Source organism: Martes martes, assembly GCF_963455335.1.
Source record: "Martes martes genome assembly, chromosome: X".
Taxonomy (NCBI): Eukaryota; Metazoa; Chordata; class Mammalia; order Carnivora; family Mustelidae; genus Martes; species Martes martes.
Window position 1 is genome coordinate 97,919,685 of NC_137897.1, and position 9,811 is coordinate 97,929,495.

The following is a 9,811-nucleotide window of genomic DNA, read 5'->3' on the forward strand; positions in this document are numbered from 1 at the left end:
TAATCCCCACAATAGAATATTCCCTAAACGAGATTTTAAAAGAAATCAAGTATGAATAGGGCCAGGGAGAATGACCACCAAACAATTCACTGTTAACCTGTGGAGGCAGAAAGAAAAACAAAACAAAACAAAAAGTAAGAAATTTTCATTATGCATACTAAAGTTTTCTTTTCTAGAGAGCAGATCATAGTAGAGAGTATCTAAAAATAAAGTTGGTGAATTGTAGTATAATGATATGGGAAAGTGAGAGCTAATGAAGGCCATAGATATTTAATAAGAGAAATTTTGCAAAAAGTAGTGGTAGGACACTGCAGGGCTTTGAAAAGGGAAATGACATGGTGTTTTGGGGAGTTTTGTTTGTTAATTTAAATTCAATCAACCAATGTATAATACACCATTAGATTTTGATGTAATGTTCAATGATACATTAGTTGACTCTAGCACTCAGTGCTCATCATGTCACTACCCTTCTTAATGGCCATTATCCAGTTACCCCATTTCCCTCACCCACTTCCCTTTCCACAACCCTCAGTTTCTTTCCCAGAGTCAAGAGTCTCATATAGTTTGCCTCCCTCTCTGATTTCTTCCCCTTCAGTTTTCCCTCCCATCCCCTATTGTCCTCTGCACTATTCTTTATGTTCCACATATGAATGATGCAATATGATACCTTTCTCTGATTGACTAATTTCACTTAGCATAATACTCTTCAGTGCCATCCATGTCAATGCAAATGGTAGATATAAATCTTTTCCAATGGCTGAGTAATATTCTATTGTGTATATGGAATGTTACTTTATCCATTCATCTGATGGAGGACATCTCATTTCCTTCTGCAGTTTGGTTAATTTGGACATTGCTGCTATGAACATTGGGGTGCAGGTGCCCCTTCTTTTCACTACAGCTGTATCTTTGGGGTAGATACCTTGTAGTGCATTGCTGGGTCATACAGTAACTCTATGTTTAACATCTTGAACAACCTCCATACTATTTTCCAGAGTGACTGTACCAGCTTGCATTCCCACCAACAGTGTAAGAGGGTTCCCCTTTCTCCACATCCTCACCAACATTTGTTGTTCCTTGTCTTGTTAACTTCAGCCATTCCAACTGGTGTAAGGTGGTATCTTATTGTGGTTTTGATTTGTAGTTCCCTGATGGCTAGTGATGTGGAGCATTTTTTCATATGTCTGTTAGCTATTTGTATGTTTACTTTGGAGAAATGTCTGTTCATGTCTTCTGCCCATGTTTTGACTTGATTATTTGTTTTTTGGGTGTTGAAATTGAGAAGTTCTTTATAGATCTTGGATATCAGCCCTTCATATGAAATGTCATTTGCAAATATCTTCTTTTCCATAGGTTGCCTTTTAGCTTTGTTAGCTGATTCCTTTGCTGTGCAGAAGATTTTTATCCTGATGAAATCTCAGTAGTTCACTTTTGCTTTTGTTTCCATTGCCTTTAGAGACATGTCTTGCAAGAATTTGCTGTGTCCAAGTTCAAAGAGTTGTTGCCTGTGTTCTCTAGGATTTTGGTTGTTCCCCCTTTCACATTTAGGTCTTTCATCCATTTTGAGTTTACCTTTGTGTGTGGTGTAAGAGAGTGGTCCAGTTTCATTCTTCTGCATGTGTCTGTCCAATTTCCCCAGCACCATTTATTGAAGAGATATTTTTTTCCATTTGATATCAGATGGCCAAATGATTTTAAAGTAAAATGATGATTGTTTCATCAAGCAGCAGAGCTTTAGAAAAGGCAGAGGACAAGTAAACCAGATACTCTTATTTTTCATAAAGTTAAGTCTGAAGGTTTGATGTACTTTAACTTTATCTATCAAAATATCTATATTAAAAAATATATGCTAATCACAAAATGATTTAATGAAACACAAAAGTTCTCAATAGTTAATCTTTATTACAATGAGATAAAAGTCTAGCATGTGAAAAAAACAATATTATTTTATATTTGATACATTTGCCCAACCCATATTCAGAAAGATAAATTTAAGTATAATTTTAAAATTTCACATGAGAGATTTCAAATATTTTTTAGCTTTTTTTCTTTGGGGGCTTATTTATGTTTTTAGAACTTCATTTACTTTTTAAAAAATACATAAGTAGCTTCTAAAGAGGATACAGCTTAAAGGATCAGATGAGTTATGTTATGCTAAATAAAATATAATAAAAATAAACTATTTTGGTAGCCTAGAAATACAATGAAATTTTACCTTAAAAAATCAGACCAGAATTTATGATATTGTCTGAATTAATAGCTTTCCTTATTTAAACAAAAGTCACTTATATTTCAATACAAGATAGGAGTAGTATAATTCAGGAAGCCAATCTAATAGCACAGCAAAATTCTGATTTGGAAAATGATGTTTTGTGTGAAAATGCTTTTCTAAATGGAAACTAAAGCTTTGGTGGAAAATAGTCTTCTAAAGACATGAATGATTTCATTGATGAAAAAAAATGAGAGTGAAAAACACACAATGCAGTGTCAATTACATTTGGTTCTACAGATATTTTAAGTCTTTCATTTATAAACCTACAGAAGAGGGGTACCTGGGTGGCTCAGTGGGTTAGGCCACTGCCTTCGGCTCAGGTCATGGTCTCGGGGTCCTGGGATCGAGCCCTGCATCGGGCTCCTTGCTTGGCGGGGAGCCTGCTTCTCTCTCTGCCTCTGCCTGCCTCTCTGCCTGCTTGTGCTCTCTGTATCTCTCTCTGTCAAATAAATAAATAAAAATCTTTAAAAAAAAATAAATAAAAAATAAATAAACCTACAGAAGAATGCACTAATGAGACATCTTGATCTGATACCAAATATGACCAGGTAATAGTTACACAGAAAAGTGTATATCACATCATTTATTTTGTAGGTGGCATGTAGAAAATAGATATGACCACAGAAATACTTTTGTTCCCTCTATTTTTTGGTATTTTTTGAAACATAGCTCTTTTCAAAACTGCTAATAGGTCCAACATTGCTGGAATTTGTTTTCTTAAGAATTTAGTATCAAGGAAATTCTTGTATTCTTTATATTAAATGAAGCTCTAATTTTTTTTTCATTCATTTATTCTACATCCATATCCAAACAGTTACAATATGTTTTGGCTATTTTCTAACATTGTTTTCTTTCTTCATTCTTTCCTTCTTGGCAATACAGCTCTGACCTTTCTCTCAAATTTCAGTCCTATATTTCCAAAGTCCTGATTGATCTCTTTATTGATGTTTCATTGATACCACAAGTTACACATATCCAAAACTGAATTCATCATCTCTTCTACCATAACTTTTACTCCATATTAGTTATTTACTTGATTTCTACTTTTTCACCTTCTTACCTATTCTATATATTCAATTATGATTCCTCTGAAAATATCATCCATACTGCAAGTATATTCAAAATCATTAGGGGGGACTTAATTTCTCTCCATGATTTCCTAAGTTAACAATGAGAAAACTAGACAAAATATATTAAACAGATGTATTTTTGTATTGAAATGTCAAAACCCACAATATTAGAAGTCCTACTTCAAGCAAAATGGAAAAAAAAAAAACGGGACAAATTTACCTTCTACCTGGAACAACTAAAAATCCAGGCAAAATATATGAAACAACATTTTCAAGATATGAGACATTAGCCAACACAGAGTGGTGATTTCTGAGAGGGGGAAATAAATGAGGTGAGCCCTACAACTGTCCCTAGCTTATCTCCTGGAGAGAGGTTTCATGTTGCAATGGGAAGCAGAATCTGGAAGGAACCTGACAATCTCTGAGTTGAAGAAATGAATGGAGAGATGAAAGAAGTGAAAAAAAGTGAGAATTCACAAGATAAAGTAATTGTGAGGCAAGAGTTGCATTGAAAGAGTGTTCTGGAGATATGCAAAAGATTCCTCTTGAGTCTTTGAACCAAATACTGATCAATGCCTGCATGTGTAGACAAGTACAAGAGGCCAGAAAAAGCAACACCTAAAAAGAGTAGAGGGAACAATCCATGAAAATCACATAGACCCAAGAAAAGTATCTGTTGTCACCAGACAACAAAATTCCTTATAATTTACACGGAACTGGGATTAGTATTCAAAAGGATATTGACTCATTAGTGAAGGAAGACTATCCCTAGATTAAAGGCTATTCTGGTCCTGTCTAACAAACTTAAAGGTAAGTCTTTAAAGAATCAGGTTGAATCTCAATAACCTATGTCTCAGAATAAAGATCAAGAATATGTATAAGAATACAAAAGATCTGGCATCTTGTAAGGTAAAATTTACAATATGTGGCATTCGGTAAGAAATTATCCAGCAAGCAATAAAGCAGGAAAATATAATCAATAATAAGGCAAGAACTCAATCAATAGAAACAGATTAAAAAATGATAGAGATGATAAAATTAGGGATCGAAGACATCAAAAGACTTAAAATAGGGGTACCTGGATGGCTTAGTCAGTTAACTATCTGGCCCTTGATTTCAGCTAATGTCATGATTTCAGGGTCCTGAGATCAAGACCCATGTCAGCCTCCATGCTGAGTGTGGCACCTGCTTAGGACTATCTCTCTCTGAGGCCCTATTCCCTTCCCTTTCTCTCTTAAAAAAAAAAAAAAAAAAAAAAAAAAGATTTGGTATACACATAATTAAGAAGGTAGAAGAAAGATCAAGCAGGTTAAGTAGAGAAATGGAAAACAAAAATTTCAAATAAAATTTGGGTGATGAAAAATAAAGTATCTGAGATAAAATATACTGACACCATTAAAATAGTTTAGGGATTATAGGAGAAAAAATTAGTGGATTTGTATAACTACCAATAGAAAATATCTAAAATGAAACAGAAAAAGAAAAAAAAAGTGGGGAAAGCATGAAAATGGTACCAGAGAGCTCTGGGACAAACTTCAGGTAGCCTATTATATGTGTAATTGGAGTCCTCAAATGGGATTTAGAAGGGGGTAAGAAAAAAACAATTGAAGAAATCATGGCTACAAAATGTCCAAATTTGATAAGTATGTCACAAAAATGGAAAGTATAACTTATGAAATATAGTCAATAATACTTTAATAACATGGTATGGTGACTACTCTTATGATGAGCATTGAGTAATGTATAGAATTATCAAATCATTATGTTGTACAACTGAAACTAATATAATATTGTATGTCAACTATACTTCAACAATAAAAAATAACAGCTTAAAAATACCAAAATTTGATAAAAACTATAATAAACCCAGTGATCCAGAAATTCAATAAAATCTAAATGTATGACATCTGGGACACCTGGGTGGCTCAGTTGGTTAAGCATCTGCCTTCAGCTCAGGTCGTGATCCCAGGGTCCTGGGATGGAACTGCACATTGGCTGCTTCTCCCTCTTCCTCTGCCAGTCACTCCCTCTGCTTGTGCTCTCTCTCTCTCTCTGTCAAATAAATAAATAAATAAAATCTAAAAAAATAAACATATGACATCAAAATCATAATTCATAAAAGGAAAAGTGGCATATCAGTCTTTATAAGAATTAGGATTCTCACTCTTCAAAGCAGTGTTAGGTGAATGAAAATACAGATCACAAACTGGGGGAAAGTCTTTTGTAAATCTAATATCTGATAAAAGACATACATATGGAAAGCATATAAAAGAAATCTCTCAAAATGCAATAATTTGAAAGGAAACAACCAAATAAAAATAAGATGCAGATTTTAATAAACATTTCATCACATATGATATATGTGTTGAATAAGCATAACAAAGATGTTCACTATCATTATTACTGAAATGAACACTAAAACCACAGACTGCTACACCCCAACAAGAATGCATAAAGTTAAAAAAAAAAAAAGCTGACTATTCCACATTTTGGTGAGGGTGTGGAACAACTCGAATGCATAAAGACTGCTATTGGAAGTATAAAATGTCACAACTGCTTGGACAAAATTTGTGACAATTCCTTTAAAAGTTCCACGTAAGTCGGGGCGCCTGGGTGGCTCAGTGGGTTAAAGCCTCTGCCTTCGGCTCAGGTCATGATCTCAGGGTCCTGGGATGGAGCCCCACATCGGGCTCTCTGCTCAGCAGGGAGCCTGCTTCCTCCTCTCTCTCTCTGCCTGCCTCTCTGCCTACTTGTGATCTCTCTGTCAAATAAATAAATAAAGTCTTAAAAAAAAAAAGTTCCGCATAAGTCTTCCAATTAATGTAGACATTCTACTCTTAGGTATATATCTAAGAAAACTGAGAGCACTAGTCCATACAAAAGCTGGTGTGAGAATGTTTGTGATGATTTTATTAGCAATACTCAAGAACTGAATATAACCAAATATCTATCCATATAAGAATGCATAAACAAAATATGATACATATAGACAATGGAAATTACTAAAAAATAAGAAATTACTAAAAAAGAAATTACTAAAAAATAATAAGTATACACACACAAACATATATATATATATATATATACACACATATATATATACATATATATACACACACACATACACGCCAATATGGATGAATTTTGAAATAATTAACCTGAATCAAAGAAGTCAGGCCAAAGAAGTATATAGTATTATTTCTTTTATTTAAAATTCTACAAACTGCAAATTATTCTTTAATGACAGCACATCAGTGGTTGTGTAAGGTCTTTGGTGGGAGGTTAAGAAGGTGTTAAAAGAAGCTTACAGTTAATGGGTAGTTCTTTATCTTGATTGTGTTGATAAGACCATGGGTGTATATACACATCAAAACTTATCAAAATGTACATTTTAAACATGTTAGTTACATCTCAATAAAGCTGGAGTAAAAAAAAAACTTCATCATTTTTAGTGGGAAGCAGACTAGACATATGCCTCTGAGTCTATAGCCCTTCCAGCACCATACCAAACTTCTAGAAAGCCTAGCCTTTTCCCTCTTAGTACTAGTATGTGGGGAAAAAAGGAAATGGAATTGTGATCCTCACAGAACAACAAATGACATGAGTCCTACAAGTGTCACTGGGTCACAGCAAGAGAGGGAAATCCCAAGTAGATAACAGTGGTCTTTCTTTGTTGACAATTCAGAGAGCAAGTGATATTGAGGCAGAAGACAAGAGAAAGAGACCTATGTAGAGAAAAAGCTGTAAAAATATCACATATGCATCCCTGAGTCTGTTGCTCAATACTGACACATGTATAAGTTGAAAGGCTGAGGAAAACAAACAAACAAACAAACGTAAGTGAGGTATCATCTGAACTATCCCTAGAATTCACTTTGAGTTGGGAATCATCCTAATTTTCACCTCTCAGACTGCACAGTTTCCTTAAATATCCAGAGCATGTGGTAGGGACATCAGAAAGATCACACCTTAGTAATAAGGCTAAAATAACACCAAATGTAAAGTTTCTAGAGATATTACTCTAGAGATATTACTCTAACAAAGCTTTAAAACAAGTCACAAAGGGGTCAATTTGATTGTCATCAACCTAACTACCTGAAAACCACTTTTTCAACATTCATAGGGTGACAACATAATCCAGAAATTGAACAACATAATATTACAGTGCTCATCATCCAATCAGAAATTACTAGACATATGAAGAGGTACAAGATAAAAACAGTCTTTCAATAGAATATATAATACTCAACAGAATACATGACAGAGATTGTCTGATTAAACAAAAAGAGATTTAAAGAGCTGTTAAACATGTTTAAGATTTAAAGAAAAATGTGTACATAATGAGATAAATGAAAAATAAATAAACAAATAAAATATTTAGAGCTAAAATACAATATCCAAAACATGTTTGGGATGCCTGGGTGGCTCAGTCATTAAGCATCTGCCTTAGGCTCAGGTCATGATCCCAGGGTCCTGGGATCGAGCCCTGCCTTGGGCTCCCTAATTGGCAGGAAGTTTGCTTCTCCCTCTCCCACTCCCCCTGCTTGTGTTCCCTCTCTTGCTGTTTCTCTCTCTGTCAAATAAATAAGTGAAATATATATATTCTAAAATATATAATTATATATAATATATAATATATAATATATAATATATAATTATATATATTATATTATATTATATTATATATTTTATATATATGATATATATATTTTATATATAATATAATATAATATATTTAATATATATAATTATATATATTATTATATAATATATAATATATAATATATATATAAACAGTAAAACTCATATATATATATATGTTTTATTGTATAAGTTTAATAGCAAATTAGACTGTGCAGAATAATGACCAGTGAACTTGAACTTAAAGTTTTAATGATAATGGAAACCATCAAAATGAAATGCACAGGGAAAAAAAGAGGTTTAAAATCCATAAACAGAATGACAGTAGGACTTGTAGGACAATATGAAGCTATCTACCATACATAAAATTGATCAAGAAAGAGGGTTGACCGTAAAAAGTATTTGAAAAACTATATGGCTGTCTTTCCAAATTAGTTGAAAATAATAAACTCACATACAAAGTAACTCGATAAGCCACATAATATGGTCTTATAATTGTTTGTATTTCTTTAGTGTTAGTTGTGATCTCTCCTCTTTCTTTCATGATTTTATTAATTTGGGTTCTTTCTCTTTTCTTTTTGATAAGTCTGGCCAGGGGTTTATCAATCTTACTAACTCTTTCAAAGAACCAGCTCCTAGTTTCATTGATTTGTTCTACTGTTCTTTTGCATAACTGTCCCTCAGAATAATGTATTACTTAAAATATAACCCATAAAAAATTATACTAGTTACCAAGCATGCTTAGATATAGTCTTAAGAAAAACATACACTGGCAACAGGCCTCTGAGAAGAGGATGATATACGTCCTTGAAGATGAGCAGCTAGGAACGCTCAGCCTAAACAAGGCTGAACGCCACCTGCTTCATTTTTCTGTTATGTCCCATTTCCCCTAAGAGCCCCTATGGCTAATTAGATGAGCCCTTTAAATGTGCTTGCTCAACTATAAATTTTATACTGCTTGACCAGATATATTTTGCCTTCCTTCTTGTTTATCTACAAGTTATATAATTAATGTGTAGCCTTCTTCAGCTCCTTTATTGATTACTGTCTATATCTAATAAAAACAGGACTGAAGAGTTGTTCAGGGCAACAGTCTTTTCTACTGTTGTCCCCTGCTCCCATTCTCTTGCAGCTAACTTGTTTGTGCCTCATTCTTCTCCCATGTGCTGTCAGGAAGCAACACTTTTGGTTTCTATTTCATTGATTTCTGCTCTGATCTTTATTATTTCTCTTCTCCCCCTGGATTTAGGCTTTATTTGCTGTTCTTTCTCCAGCTACTTTAGATGTAGGATTAGGTTGTGTATTTGAGATCTTTCTTGTTTCTTGAGAAAGACTTGTATTGCTGTTCCTCTTAGGACTGCCTTTGCTGCATTGCAAAGTTTTTGAGCAGTTGTGTTTTCATTTTCATTTATTTCCACGATTTTTTTTCAATTCTTCTTTAATTTCTTGGTTGACCCATTCATTCTTTGGTAGGATGCTATTTAGCCTCCATGTATTTGGTTCTTTCCAACTTTCCTGTTGTGATCGTGTTCTAGTTTCATAGCATTGTGGTCCAAAAACATGCAGGGAATGATTCCAGTCTTTTGGTACTGGTTGAGATCTGATTTGTGACCCAAGATGTGATCTATTCAGGAGAATGTTCCATGTACACTAGAGAAGAATGTGTATTCTGTTGCTTTGGGATGGAATATTCTGAATATATCTATGAGGTCCAGTGTGTTACTTAAAACCCCTAATTTCCTTGTTGATATTTTGCTTTGATGATCTGTCCATTTCAGTGAGGGGGTGTTAAAGTTCCCTACTATTATTGTCTTATTGTCAATGTGTT